The following is a 13,515-nucleotide window of genomic DNA, read 5'->3' as shown; positions in this document are numbered from 1 at the left end:
TCGCATTTAAATATGCTGGCTTGAAAACGGCTTTAGACCCATAGTTTCTTAGGCAAAGTTGTTCAGAATGATTCGTAGAACATTTCCCGCATACGCGATTTAACAGAAAAAAGTCGACACGCTCTAGTATTCATAACTCGTTAGTCGAATACATTTCAGAGTTTCAAGATTGGATTGTTGAAAAAAATACATGTTGTTGTTGTTGTTGTTGTAGCGGCAGAATTCTGTCCTTGACCGGATAAAAAATCCGGGTCCGTTCCGGTTACGTAGATCCGACTGTCGTGGGAGCGGCTGGAAAAAATGTTTGAGGTTCTATAGAACTTGTCATTGCCATAGAATATATTAATGTTTTAAGTTTTCCGTAGAATTAATTGAAATAGATTAGGGGTCCGTTCTGAATAATTTGTTCGACTTGAGTTTGATCGGTGGGTTTGCATGGCAGCTACATATACGCTATAGTTGTCCGAACTGAAAAAATTTTTTTGGAGATTGTAGTGTTGCTCTGTAAAATAATTTATGCTAAATTTCGCAATGATATCTTCTCAAATAAAAAAGTTTGCATACAAAAGCATAATGGGGATCGGACAATTTGTATGGCTGAAATATGTTATAGTGCTTCGATAACGGCAATTCCGACAAATGGGAAGCTTCTTGAAGAGAAAAGAATGGGTGCAAATTTTCAGAACGTTATCTAAAGAACTGAGGTACTAGTTTTTTTATATGAAAACGTCAAAATTCTTCAAAATCAAGTTATGTTCTTTTTTCTCTCTCTTCTTCAAAATCAAGTTATGTTCTTTTTTTGTTCCCCTTATATGTAAAAGTCAAACTTTTTCAAAATCGAGTTATGTTCTTTTTTGTGGTCACGGATTTGTATTTGTTTATTCCCCAAATATTAAGCAACTGTTCAAACTTGCTGCTAATAACAGTTTGCTGTAAAAAAATAAACTCTGTTCACTTCACAGCATTGCCATAGAAAGCAGAGTGTTAATCAACATTCAAATATGCGCAATATATTTTCAACACAAGTGTGCTTATATGTATATATGTACATGTTTTAATATATATTTGCATGTTTGTATATATGTACAGATTTGTGTTTCTATGTGTATATGTGCAAAATTGCAAACATTCAACTTTTATCAACGGTTAGCCGTGCATTCACATTTTCGTACTCGCCTCTGCTGTTTACAGCTGCTTCCGTTTCATATCTCTGTTATTTCGCCAAACCACCGCTGTTAATGTGTAAATTTTGCCTTTGCATTGGTCGCCGCTGTTAGCTTGTATTGATATTTGTTGCTTGTGGCCGTCTCGCATGGCGATAGTATTTATCAATTTGTTTTCACATGTTCCACTTCAGTCTCAATAAGATATCCAGCGAAATAAAACGTAGTCGCGCCTAATGGGTTGCGGTCAAAATATAGATTGCACACTTTTATCGGCAAAATTCTTTTTATGACGCTGTTCCGGCGGCATATATATATTTATTATCACTTTGACTTGTGGCTATTATCGTGTTTTTAAACGACACATAAATTATAAGCGCATATGTTGCATGTATGTGCGTGAATAGTGCAGTGTATCGGCATAGGCTACGCCGCTCAGTGGTAGGTACTAGGCTCTTTAAATTTTTACTTTGTTTTTGTTTTTTTTTTACGAAATAAACCGACCGCTTTACAGCGCGTGAGTAAATGTGCGGTGTACTAAAAACGTTAATGTCAGTTATCCTTTCGCAGCGCACATGAAAGGAGCTCTCACTGGTGTTGGCATAAACTGTTGTGCGTTGGAATTTTGGTACAAATTATTTAGGATAATTGTTGTGTGTTTACCTAAAGTTAAAATATACATAAATGTGTTGGGTGCGTGGAAAAAGTAGTACGGAAAACATATTTTATGCCTAGACGCCGTAAATTATGCTTGCTAAATAGCAGTGAATAGTCTGAAAAAGTGTTTGATTTGTGTGCATTGAGTAGGTAATCTTGTGTGCAATTTCTTGCTCTGCTTTTGTTTATTTATAATGTGTTTTGGCATTGTGTGCACCTTGTAAGTCATTAACTGTAAATGCTGCCTAGACGTAGCGGCAGCGAACATGTGGCCGGGCAAAACGCTGTAACACGCTGCAGGTTCTTGCTGTATATTTATGCTCTTTGCGGTTCTTATTGATAATAATATAATTTTAATAATAAATTAGAGAAATATAATTTTGTATAAAAAAAATTAATGAAACTTTTTTCAAATTCAATACTTGCTAAAATTATTTGCCTTTTCGCCTTTTTGTGCAATAACGAGTACACTGAAGGCCGTCGGTCGATTTGGTCGCTCGGTTGTCTAAGGCAACGCTGCCAAACACCTGAGCGCTGCTACCGTTTAAGGGCTGTTTTTCGTTTATTGTTTATAAACAACAAATTTTGTTTTGCAATAATGTCGGTGTGGCAGCCGGTTGTTACTCATATGCATATTTAGTGGTCGTATAATTAATTTATAATGTGCCCGAATGCAAGCAGCGCTTTGTTATGCAGCGCTCAGTAGCAGCCAAGCTTATACGCTACTTTATTAATTATTTCACCTTTTTTTTAATAATAACTGACTTTTAGAAATGCAAATACTTGTATGCAAATAATCTATAAGCGTTACTAGTGCTGATAACAACAACAAGTAATAATAATAGAATGTTATTTACAAGGCGTCATAAGTAAGTGAATTAAAGCAAAGCTTAATAACTGAAAAGTTCATTGCTGTATATATGTATATACGAGTATACATACATATGTAGATGTACAAGCAAGTGTATGCATATACAAGTGCCCAAGTATATTGTTGACATCTGGCTCAAAACCAAAGCAAATTTTGTTTGAGCTCTGCTGGCAATGTGTAAATGTGTGAGCGTATAACAAAAAATACAAGACGAAATGAAAAAATAATAATAACAAAACAGTCATCGTCTCAAACTCAGCAGTTACAGCAAATACAATGTCTACTTACTTACGTAGTTAAAAATAAATCTGGTAAGTCACAGCAGCAAATTTACATACAAGTAATTTTAGAAATTCTTAATTTAGTCGGCGAGTGTCATAAACTTTACATAACGAAAAGTGACAATTTGAATAATTACCTTTTAATTGGTTATTACTTAGTTAGCTGCTTTAGTCTTTATATACATAGTTGTGGATTACTTTAGTAGCAGTAGATATTGCTATTGTTGTACTTGGGTACATATGTATATATACGTAAATTAAAAAACGAAAATTTTGTTGAGATTTAACGCGCTCTTAGTTAAGTTATCAAATATAGCTTCTTAAAAGCGCTTTGACCAAAGACACCGTGCGTCTGTGTTTACGCGTACTACTTCCTAAGTTATAGAGATATCGCACTGAAAATTTGTATGCCATGTTTTCTCACTAAGAAGCTACTCATTTGCCGGCGCCGACGTTACCGGGTCACTATACCATATAGCTGTCATACAAACTGACCGATCCAAATCAAGTTCTTATATCGAGAATTTTTTTATATGACAAGATATTTCCAAGAAATTTGACACAAATTATGCTATAATATAACGGTACAATGTCTGAAGAAATTGTATAGATCGGACCACTATAGCATATAATTGCTATACAAACCGACCGATTAAAAATCGAGATAAAGATATTTATATACCGTTTTATGCTATCAAATATGAACATGTGCAGGATATTATAGCTTCGGTAGTGTAAAAGAGCTCATGTGACCTTAAAGTTGTTGTTTCTGAACACATGCCAAGTTGGCTTGTAAAACTTTAATTCAAATTCAAATTCAAATCAAATGCTCAAAAATACTCGTACTCGTATATCTCAGCATTATCCATTACAACAACCATAACAACAACTCCGTCTAAATTCAATCAGATCACTTTAAGGTTTAGTGAATTCACTTAATAATTTGATAATTTTTTCCGCAAATTTATTTTATATTATTTACGTTGATGCAACGAAAAGTAGCAAGAAATTAGCATAAGCGATAAGTAAGCAAGTACAGTTTTCAAAAATATGTGTGTACGATAGCTAATAACAAAAACCAAGTCTAAGTACCGACATTTTAGTTTGAAGTACTTATTTTATTCTGCTGTTGTTGTTGTTGTTTAAAATGTACTATCACGCCCATGTTAATTGTTATCGTATAATTGTTTTTACAAATTCGCAAACGTGGTATATGCAAGTTATCACTTATTTTCTGTTGCGAATTGAAAAAGTAGAAAAAACAGCACATATATGTAAATCTGTACATATCGTCACCTAAAATGCAAAATAACGTAACATCACTTTTCATAAGTTTAAAAGGCGATGGAAACGACATAATAGAAAATACTCATACCGTAACAAAATTTGACTTTTGGTTATAAAATCATTATAATGGGTTGTCAAAAAAGTCTTGCGGTATTTTTATTGAATTTTTATTTTTTTTTTATTGAAATTGAAATGAATTTTTGATGACTCATGCCCAGCTCTTGACCGATGCTACGGCTGTTACTATGGCCGGCTCTTTTTCGACCAATTCAGCGATTTTATCGCAATTTTCGACGACAGGCCTTCCGGAGCGTGGCGCATCTTCGACCACCTCTACACCAGAACGAAAACGTTGAAAACATCGTTGTGCGGTGGAAATGGAAACTGTATCGGGTCCATAAGCTGCACAAATTTTATTGGCGGCTTGAGATGCATTTTTGCTTTTATCGTAGTAGTACTGTAAAATATGCCGTATTTTCTTTTTATTTTGCTCCATGTTTGCGATGCTTTAACTCACGAACGACAATCAATCAAACATGTGTTAGCGCGTGAAATGAGCTTTCCAAGAAGGTATAGCATGACCCGATGCGACGAATAAAACTAGAAATACGCACTTTATTATGTAGTATATTGGTTATATCTGACAACGGAAGCTGAAAATATGTAATATGATGTAGTGAATCGTAAGCAATAAAAAACTCAATTTCTTTCTTTTTTGATGATACGTTGTTTTGCATTTTAGTTGGCGATACATATGTGCTTACTGTGTGGAGTATATGTATGTATTATGACAGCTTTATGCCATAGTGATCCGATAACAGTGGTTTCAACAAATAAGTAACTTCTTGGGTCGTAAAGGATATGTGCGAAATTTAAGAACAATCTTTCAAAAACTGAGGGAGTACGAGTAGTTTGGGTATATACAAACGGAAAACGGTCGAACATGACCAAATTGACTGAGCTCGTCACGCTTTTCATTTATGTATTTAATTTATAGAGTCTCCGATGTTTTCTGCTGGCTGTTAGAAACTTCGTGACTAACTTAATATACTCGGTTCAGGGTATAAAAATAATATGACAGCATCTAACCAATTATTTAATAAAGTAGTAAACCAGCAGTGAAGCAATACTAAATAGCTGTGCAATCGAATAACAGCTGCTAAATAATAGGACCGACTGATACTGAGAAATCTCTTAATACCTTTAGCAAGGGAATGTCTTATCATTATTTTTGTCGTATTGAAATAATCGGATTTAGCAGAACGAATCTTAAGGGGGTATTCTGGTCTAGAAGCATGAATTTCAGGTAATTTTTAAAGTGTCGTAAAAAAAAGGCAATTAATATTTTTAGTATCCATTTTTTTATTAGTTATTTGTTAATTTTAGAAGAGTACAGAAAAAAATTAAAAACTAAAAAAAGTAAAAAATTTCAAAAATTATGAGCTGACGAAGTGGGGGGTCTCTAAAAATTTCCATGATTTCAACCCTCCTAGTTATCTGAAACAAAAAAAAAAAGATTATTAATCTAGAATAATGTCGCAATGGCCGGAACCACGGAAAAGTGGGAAATTTTTTTTTCACAAAATGGCGACTGCCTGAAAAAAAAGTTTTTTTGGATCACTTTTTCTGACTATTTCGAATTTTTTAAAAATAATAAAAATAAAAATTTGGGGATGGGGCTAGTTCCAACCATAGACAAGCCTATAAAGAAGACTCTATAAAAATTTCAAGTAAATCGGTCAAGTAGAACTTGAGATATCATGGGTATCGTTCCGAAAAAGTCAGTTTGGAGAAAAACGCGTTTAAAGTTTCGCGTAAAGTCTTTTGTTCGATTAGTTCCGGCCGAACCAGTTTGGATGCCGGGTCAGAAAAATGCCTATATCTCCGAAAATAATTCGAATTTTGAAAAATCCTTTTGTACAAATATTCTTGAATATTTAAACTTTGAAAATATAAAAAAATTTCGATTTTTTTAAATTTCTAGACCAGAATACCCCCTTAAAAGAACATACATATCTACAATGCATGCATACTCACTTTTTAGCGGGGTAGATTGCGCTTTAATTTTTCTTTCATAGTTTGTCATTTATGTGCAAATAAATTGAAATTGTTGCATTGAGTAATGGCATTGTGTGCATTATTTTCTAACTAAATGCTTATCAGAAGCAGCTTGCATTTGGGGTTTTTGCTATTACGCTTTAAAACTAATCTACTGCTCTTTGTCAATACCTTTGATTTTATCATGAGTTATGAACTCAACAAATTATAAAGAATTACAGCTAAACATATAAAAAAATTATATAGTGGGTTTCAACTTGTGTTGGATATAATCTTTTACGTGCGAAGGCATTTTCAATTTAGGTAAACAAATAAACAGTAGAGGGTTGCCACTGATATTAAATTGGAACTGAAGTAATGCGCTTCAACTGCTAAAGTTGTGGAAGACTGCAGTATTTGTCTGCCATAAAAGTTCTCTTTTGTAGATATCAGAGACATAGTATATTTGACTTAAAGGGTTATTATAGTCTTCAGGCATGCCACTTCAAAAAATTGGCACGCGACCCACCTGGCTAACTCATACCGAAAAATATTAAAAAAAAAATTATTCTACAATAATAGCGCAATATCCGGAGTTGGAAAAAATGGATACTAACTGAAAAAAAATAACATTTTTACTATTTTTTTAGTTTCGAATTTTAAAAATTGAGCTTTGGCGATATGGCTAGATCCGTACGTAGACAAGTCTATAAAGAAGTTACTTTAAAATTTCAAGAACTGAAGATTCCAAGTGTAGTCAAGTTCTTCTCCACCTTTCCAATAGAGTAGAGGTCTTGCTTTTCGTCTGCTTCCCCTGGCGGGTACTGCGTCGAATACATTCAGAGCTGGACGACATGACCTAGCCAGAAGAAACGATTCTTTAACATATGGCTCAAGCAACTCACGACTTCCGGTCTTAGACGAGGTATCCTCTGGATAGCCAAAGAACAAGGCAAGCTAAAGTGAGAAGGCGAACCATCCCTCTTCAGAGCTGTGCGCCCCCAATGAAACAGCCTCTCATGAGAGACCCCCTTTTTGATGAGATCAATGACATCTAAATATTTGATAATGTTTTGCAGCATTATACAAGTATGTGCTTAGTAATCATGTAGTGAGTGCTATTTATTAGTTATGGTATCAATTTAGTTATAAATTTGTATTGGACTGTATAATTTCCGTAGAATTATTGATAAAAATTGCACAATTGAGCGCTTTATAATTTTGTAAGGGAAATGAAAGCAAATAAAGGCACATATAGTTAAAGTTCAAGTATGACTGAACTCCACGTATGCTTGCTCTCCGAACGTGTGACTAAGTGAAGATCAGTTAGCTCTGAATCATGAGAAATACTAATCAATAATGAAATCAGCGGTGAGCAAAAAAAAAAAAACAAACAGACTGATGAAAAATTGCACTTGAAGTCCGTGAATCATTCAAAGATATGATTATAGAAAATTTATTTCCACCAATAGTGAGTCTCCAAGAAGTCTGACTACACCAACTATAACTTTAGTCAAGGTTTATTAAAAGCTTTTGGCGTTGTTTAATTTTAAAACGGACGAGTGTGGTTAAAGCTTAGCAAAACGAAGTGATGAGTTATATTTCAGAAAATTGTCTCATTTAACAAATTGCCATCGGATTGTACTAATGCTTAACAGTTTATGTTATTTCAAAGTAAATTCTTTAGTTATCTAGTTGTGACAAGTGACCTTTTCACGCTCTCACAAAAAATGCCTTGAGCTCAAGAAAAAGAATCGTAAATCATGTTGTACTTGGAAGACCAACATTCAGTGATCATCGCAGCATTTAAATATATTGTTGCTTTTCTCCTTTTGCAAAAGTCTCGCATAGATTTTCAATTCAATTTTATCACATTAGCTTCTTTGGAGCTTTATGTGCACGCCATTGAGCTTGAATGAATAAATGAGCTTGAATGAAACTGCCGTTGCTTGTTTGTTTACGAAACAAATTAGGGGTAATGTTGGCGATAAAAACACGTACATATGTATATGTATGTATATATATATGTACATACATTTGTGTGTTTGCATAGCGATTAGGATTGAGCGCAGATGAAGCCAGCGACATAAAAATAAAATGTGCAAAATGCAAATATGAAAATCAATGTGATACATGTATGTATGTGTTTATATGTAAATAAGTTTTTGTATACCGACGTCTTAGTATAAAAATGATGAATGAAAAGAAAATCGGCAAAAAATCAGAAAACTGTATTATAGCATTATTTAAAAGTATAACAAAGGCATCGTGTGCCGAAGATCCTTATTTTATGAAAAAATTGCCTAAAATATACATACATATTCTTTTTTTTTTTTTGAAATTGCTCTTGAATGAATTTTTAAAATGAATTTTTTAATATTAATATCTTTTTTATAAAATCTTTTAATATTAAAAAATATTTTTTTTTTATTTTATTTTAGTATTAAAAATATTTTTTTAAATTATTTTCGTAATAAAATTCGTTTTGATAAAAAAATTTTCAACATATTTAAAATATAAAAATATATTCGAAATATTTTTTTAGAATTCTTATATGTTAAAATTCACTTTATTAAAAAAATATTTTTTTAAATTTTATTTTTAATAATAAAAAAATTTTAAATATATTTTGAATATTTTGAAATTTTCTTATCAAAATAAATTTTAATATTAAAAAATATTTTTTTTTTTGAATTTTATTGTTTTTTTAATTTTTTTTATATTAAAACTCACTTTGATGAAACAAATTTTCAAAATATTTAAAATATGTTCGAAATATTTTTTTGGAATTTTTTATGTTAAAATTTACTTTATTAAAAAAATAAAAAAAAAATTAATAAAGTTTTTTAACGTAAAAAAATTCAAAAACAAAATTTTTGAATATACATATTTTGAATTTTTTTTATCAAAATGAATTTTAATATTAAAAAACATTTTTTTTTTAATTTTTTTAATATTAAAATTCACTTTCATTTAAAGTTTTCAAAACATTGAAAATGTATTCAAAATATTGTTTCTTGATGTTTTTAAATGTTAAAGTTCACTTTATTAAAAAACTTCAAAAAAAATATTTTTATAAATAATTCACTTATTAAAAAATTTTAATTTTTCTGTATTTATAATTAATTATTAATAGTACACAGTATTTTTTAACAATTAAGTGCATGCTAACTATAGACATCTCACAAATACTGACGATTTATGACTACTTAAATATGTTTTATATACATACATACATATGTACATTGTATATATAATTTAATACGGAACATACATGTATTTCCTTTTTTTCAAAAATGTTACATATACTCAAGCATTTTAAACATGAAAAGTGATTCGCGCAAAGAAATTATGGGGACGGAAGCTAAGTCCAGATAAATGGCTTTATGCTCTTATGAATGCGTGAACATACGCGCCTATATATTACACATGCAAATAAATACATATGTACATATATTATAAATGTGATTTCCTTTGTTAAGGGTCGTTTGCTTGATGTTAAAAAATCTCACCAACAATATATGTACATGTATCTAGATATGTATGTATATGTATGTGTGTATGTGCGTAGAAATGTATTTAATATAAAAGTGTGCGTAATCAAAGTAGGCAAACAAAAGCTACACCGGAGACATATGAGCCCCGGTGGAAAGTCTGTTGACTCAATGTTAATTATATAACATGTATTTAGGTACATACATTTTTGTATTTTAAAATCACATTCTTATTGTTTGCTAATTTAATAATTTTTATAAGAATTATGCCAAAACGTTGGTAGCAGAGAGCTTTTATGTACAATTAAGAGGTGAGGAGTCTAGAAAAACTCCAAACGCAGAAGGTAGCTTTAAACTAAATGGGTACAATTCAGTTTTTCAAGCCGAAATTGCGGGTATAACCGCCAAGTGGGTTTGTGCTTTAACCAGCAGGTTCATAAACCATCTTCAGGACAGTCAAGCAGCATTTAAGGCTATTTGTAGAGCCAATATTAAGTCTTATTGCGTTGAGTTATGCAAGCTGGCAATGCCTATCTAGCCATATAGGAAGGTAAGGAAATGAAAAGACAGAAGAATTCGCTTGCTCGCGAGCAGTTGGGAGTACAATTCCACTAAGCTGCCCCAGACCATTCAGATCCTTCAAGGGTGTAAAGTAACACCTCAAGTCATTAGGAACACAGGACATACCAGAAAGTTAATTTTGATGATTGTTGACAGGCCAAACATTTTCTATTTCCAAGCAAAAGGGAATCTTTAAGATCACACCTTTAGAGAATGTAAAGTGGTTTGTTTGAAACACTGGACCCAAGGTATAAATCAGTTTTTTTTTTAACCAAATTTACTGAGTTGCTGGATAAGGCTTAATTCACTATTCACAATGAGTACAATGGGCCTAATGATGACGTAGTTTAGGCCGCCTGCGGTTTGACGCCTTTTCAATCAACTAACCAACGAACCAAGTAAAACTGAAACGAACTTTCTTACTTAGAATTTATGAAATATGTCTTTCAGTTTACAATAAAATATACATTGATGATGATTTTGTATGACAGCTACATGCTATACTAGTTGTTGTTGTTATAGCGGCAGAAAACATTACTAAAGTAATTTCAAGAAATGGGGCCGAGTTGTCAGTCCTTGACCGGATAAAAATCCGTGTTCGTTCCGGTTACTTAGATACGACTGTAATAGGAACGGGCTCTTGGGTCCGTTATCGGCAGTTCCGACAAATGAGCAGCCTCTTGGGGAGAATAGAACGTTTGCAAAATTTCATTAATTTCATCAAAATTTTCACTAACATTTTAAGCCAAAAAAAATACAAAAACAGACAAAAAAACAAATAGAAGCGATTACGCGGTCACGCTATAAGCAAGCTAAACTATAAAAGCAAACCATGAAAATGAAACAGAAATGCAAAATAATAAGAAACAATGGAGTTTTAATGTGAAGCACAAGGTATGTATGTACATAAATACATATACGTATATACACACACACATAAAAAAGCCGGGGGTCTTTTGCGATATGACATAGATTGCGCTACTTTTGAATTATGCTGAAATTTATGCTTATATAAGCATGTCTATATGTAGATAATAGTGTGTATATGTCATTGCACTCAATTATACGTTCAAAGTACATTTTTTGCCGTGCGACTTCACGCAGTACAAAACCACTTGCGTTTATCGCTTTTGTCGAGTTTTTGGTTTGCAATGATTTCTTAAATATATTTTTTTTAATTTTTTCTTAATTTTTTTAGTTGCTTTATTGTGCTCCCTAATTGTCGCATTACCCACTCCACCTTGTCAGCGTAACTCTGCTGTAAATATGCATATATGTATGCACGTATGCTGTATATGTGTATGTAAGCACCTGCTTATATGTGAATATTCAACACAATCAAAGTGCGCGCCCAACAGTTTCGCGCGGGTAATCCTCAGCTTCGAACGTAGTGCCGTAATGCCTCCTCGACGTTTGCATGCACGGCGTTTGTTCTATTTTTAGTGCTATGTCGCCGTCGCCGTCGCTGTCGCTGTCGCGCTCTTTCTCCTTTTCCAAAAAGCAAACAAATTTTGCTTGCATTGTTTTTTACTTCATCTTCTGCGCACCACATGCGCCTGCTACTCGCGGCTCCATCATCCGTTGTGGCTACTCGCATATCTATTGACTCAGCTTTTGCGCCTTGTTGCTTGCTTTATTCTTTTATTTCATTTTTGCTTTGGTAGCGCACTTGGAACGCTCCAAACTCTTGCTCCGTTTTTAAGTGGCTCCATCATAATTCCTTTTCGTCGTTTTTTTTAACTTATGTGGTTGTGTATTCATTGACGAGTCGGCGCGTATTATATTGGCTGCTGCCGCTGTCCAATCCCCTCCATCACTTCCACTTCGTAATGATGCTGGGGGAAAAGTGAAAGTGCCATACATTGGCACTTACAAGGTTTTCCTTTTTAAATTTTTGTATGCGCCGCCTGGCATATAAATGAATGGTTGGACGTGAAGCGCCTACACGAAGCACTGGCTTACTTGCTTTCGGTGCGTGTTAACCAAGTGTGTGGAAAACTCATATGTGTGTTTATTTGTAAATATGGTTGAAAAGAAAAACACTTTTGTATGTGAAAATGTTTAAGTTGTTTTATATGTATGTATGTATTTTTCTTAGAAAATTTTCATTACATTCACAAATTGCACACACATACAGTTCCAGTTAATATGCTCCAGTTTATTTTGTGTTTATACAATGAAAAATTAAGGTCTACCCAAAACTCATACATACTCAAAGTGACACTATTTTTATGACAGTGTTGTTGTTGCAGGTTTATTTCATTTTTAGCGAACTTAAATTGCATTATATTAATAAAAAATATTGACAGAGTACTAATAGTTCTGTAGTAGATTTCGATAAATTCGTATGTTCAGAGATATTTTAGTCTGAATTTCTGTTAATTTTTGAAGCGTCCTAAAAAAGCCGATTAATATTTTTAAAGCCCCTTTGGAAGTTTGGAAAATTTGTTAATTTCTTCACGAAATGACGATTTTTTAAGCTACCCCAGACATTTTAGCTTCTTCAAGTATGGTTTGAAGCATTGGGCACTACAGAAACCCCGCATGCATTGGAATACTATCAACACATGATAGATGATGATTGGTAGACAAAAAAGCTTCTATTTTTAGTCAAACATATTTATATGGTGGGATCATCTCAGGTCATCTACTCTGAAGATTCCACTTTCAGAAAATTGGAAAAGTGTATTCGACGGAATGCAGAGTATAATGCGGGATATATTTCACGACTCCTAATGCTCCCATTTAAGCGATATTGGGCAGCAGGGTTGGTAAAAATCCTGAAATTCTCTGAGCTGTTGTATAAGACTCGTTCCAACGGAGCTCTTCCTCTTCGAGAACATTTCAGATTTGAAAGTATTCGACGCAGTACACGCCGCAGGAAGCAGAGGAAGAGCAAGACCTCCACTCCGTTGGAAAGAGCAGGTGGAGAAGAACCTGGCTATACTTAGAATTTCCAATTGGAAGAAGGTTAAATTTAACCTCTTAAATAAATATAGTCTATACAGGTTCAGAAAATGATACGTTTTTTATATTATCTTAATCCCAATATTAGACCCATTGGTACAGTTTTTCTCCTCGTAAATATTTTTGTTTTCCAAAACCCATTTTATTGAATGAGTAAATATCGTGATTGTGCTTTAAAATTAATTGCGTCAAATTTT

At 33.0% G+C, this 13,515-nt stretch overlaps 1 protein-coding gene across 15 annotated transcripts in view; it reads left to right on the top strand.

The window, feature by feature from the left end:
* The first annotated feature begins 1,352 nt into the window (after positions 1-1,352).
* The window catches only part of LOC126761638 (galactosylgalactosylxylosylprotein 3-beta-glucuronosyltransferase P), a 70,465-nt gene continuing 58,302 nt past the window's right edge, over positions 1,353-13,515 (top strand). For 6 of the 15 annotated variants that reach the window (XM_050477984.1, XM_050477988.1, XM_050477985.1 and 3 more), the window contains exons 1-2: positions 1,734-1,970; positions 2,592-3,002. The gene's annotated coding sequence lies outside the window, so the exon portion shown is untranslated. Of the gene's footprint in view, positions 1,609-1,733; positions 1,971-2,591; positions 3,003-13,515 lie in introns of those variants that run through there. The other 9 variants (XM_050477987.1, XM_050477983.1, XM_050477982.1 and 6 more) reach the window with 8 other exon arrangements.

The sequence above is a fragment of the Bactrocera neohumeralis genome, chromosome 6, assembly GCF_024586455.1.
Source record: "Bactrocera neohumeralis isolate Rockhampton chromosome 6, APGP_CSIRO_Bneo_wtdbg2-racon-allhic-juicebox.fasta_v2, whole genome shotgun sequence".
Lineage (NCBI taxonomy): Eukaryota > Metazoa > Arthropoda > Insecta > Diptera > Tephritidae > Bactrocera > Bactrocera neohumeralis.
This window is presented reverse-complemented; position numbering and strand designations above follow the sequence as displayed.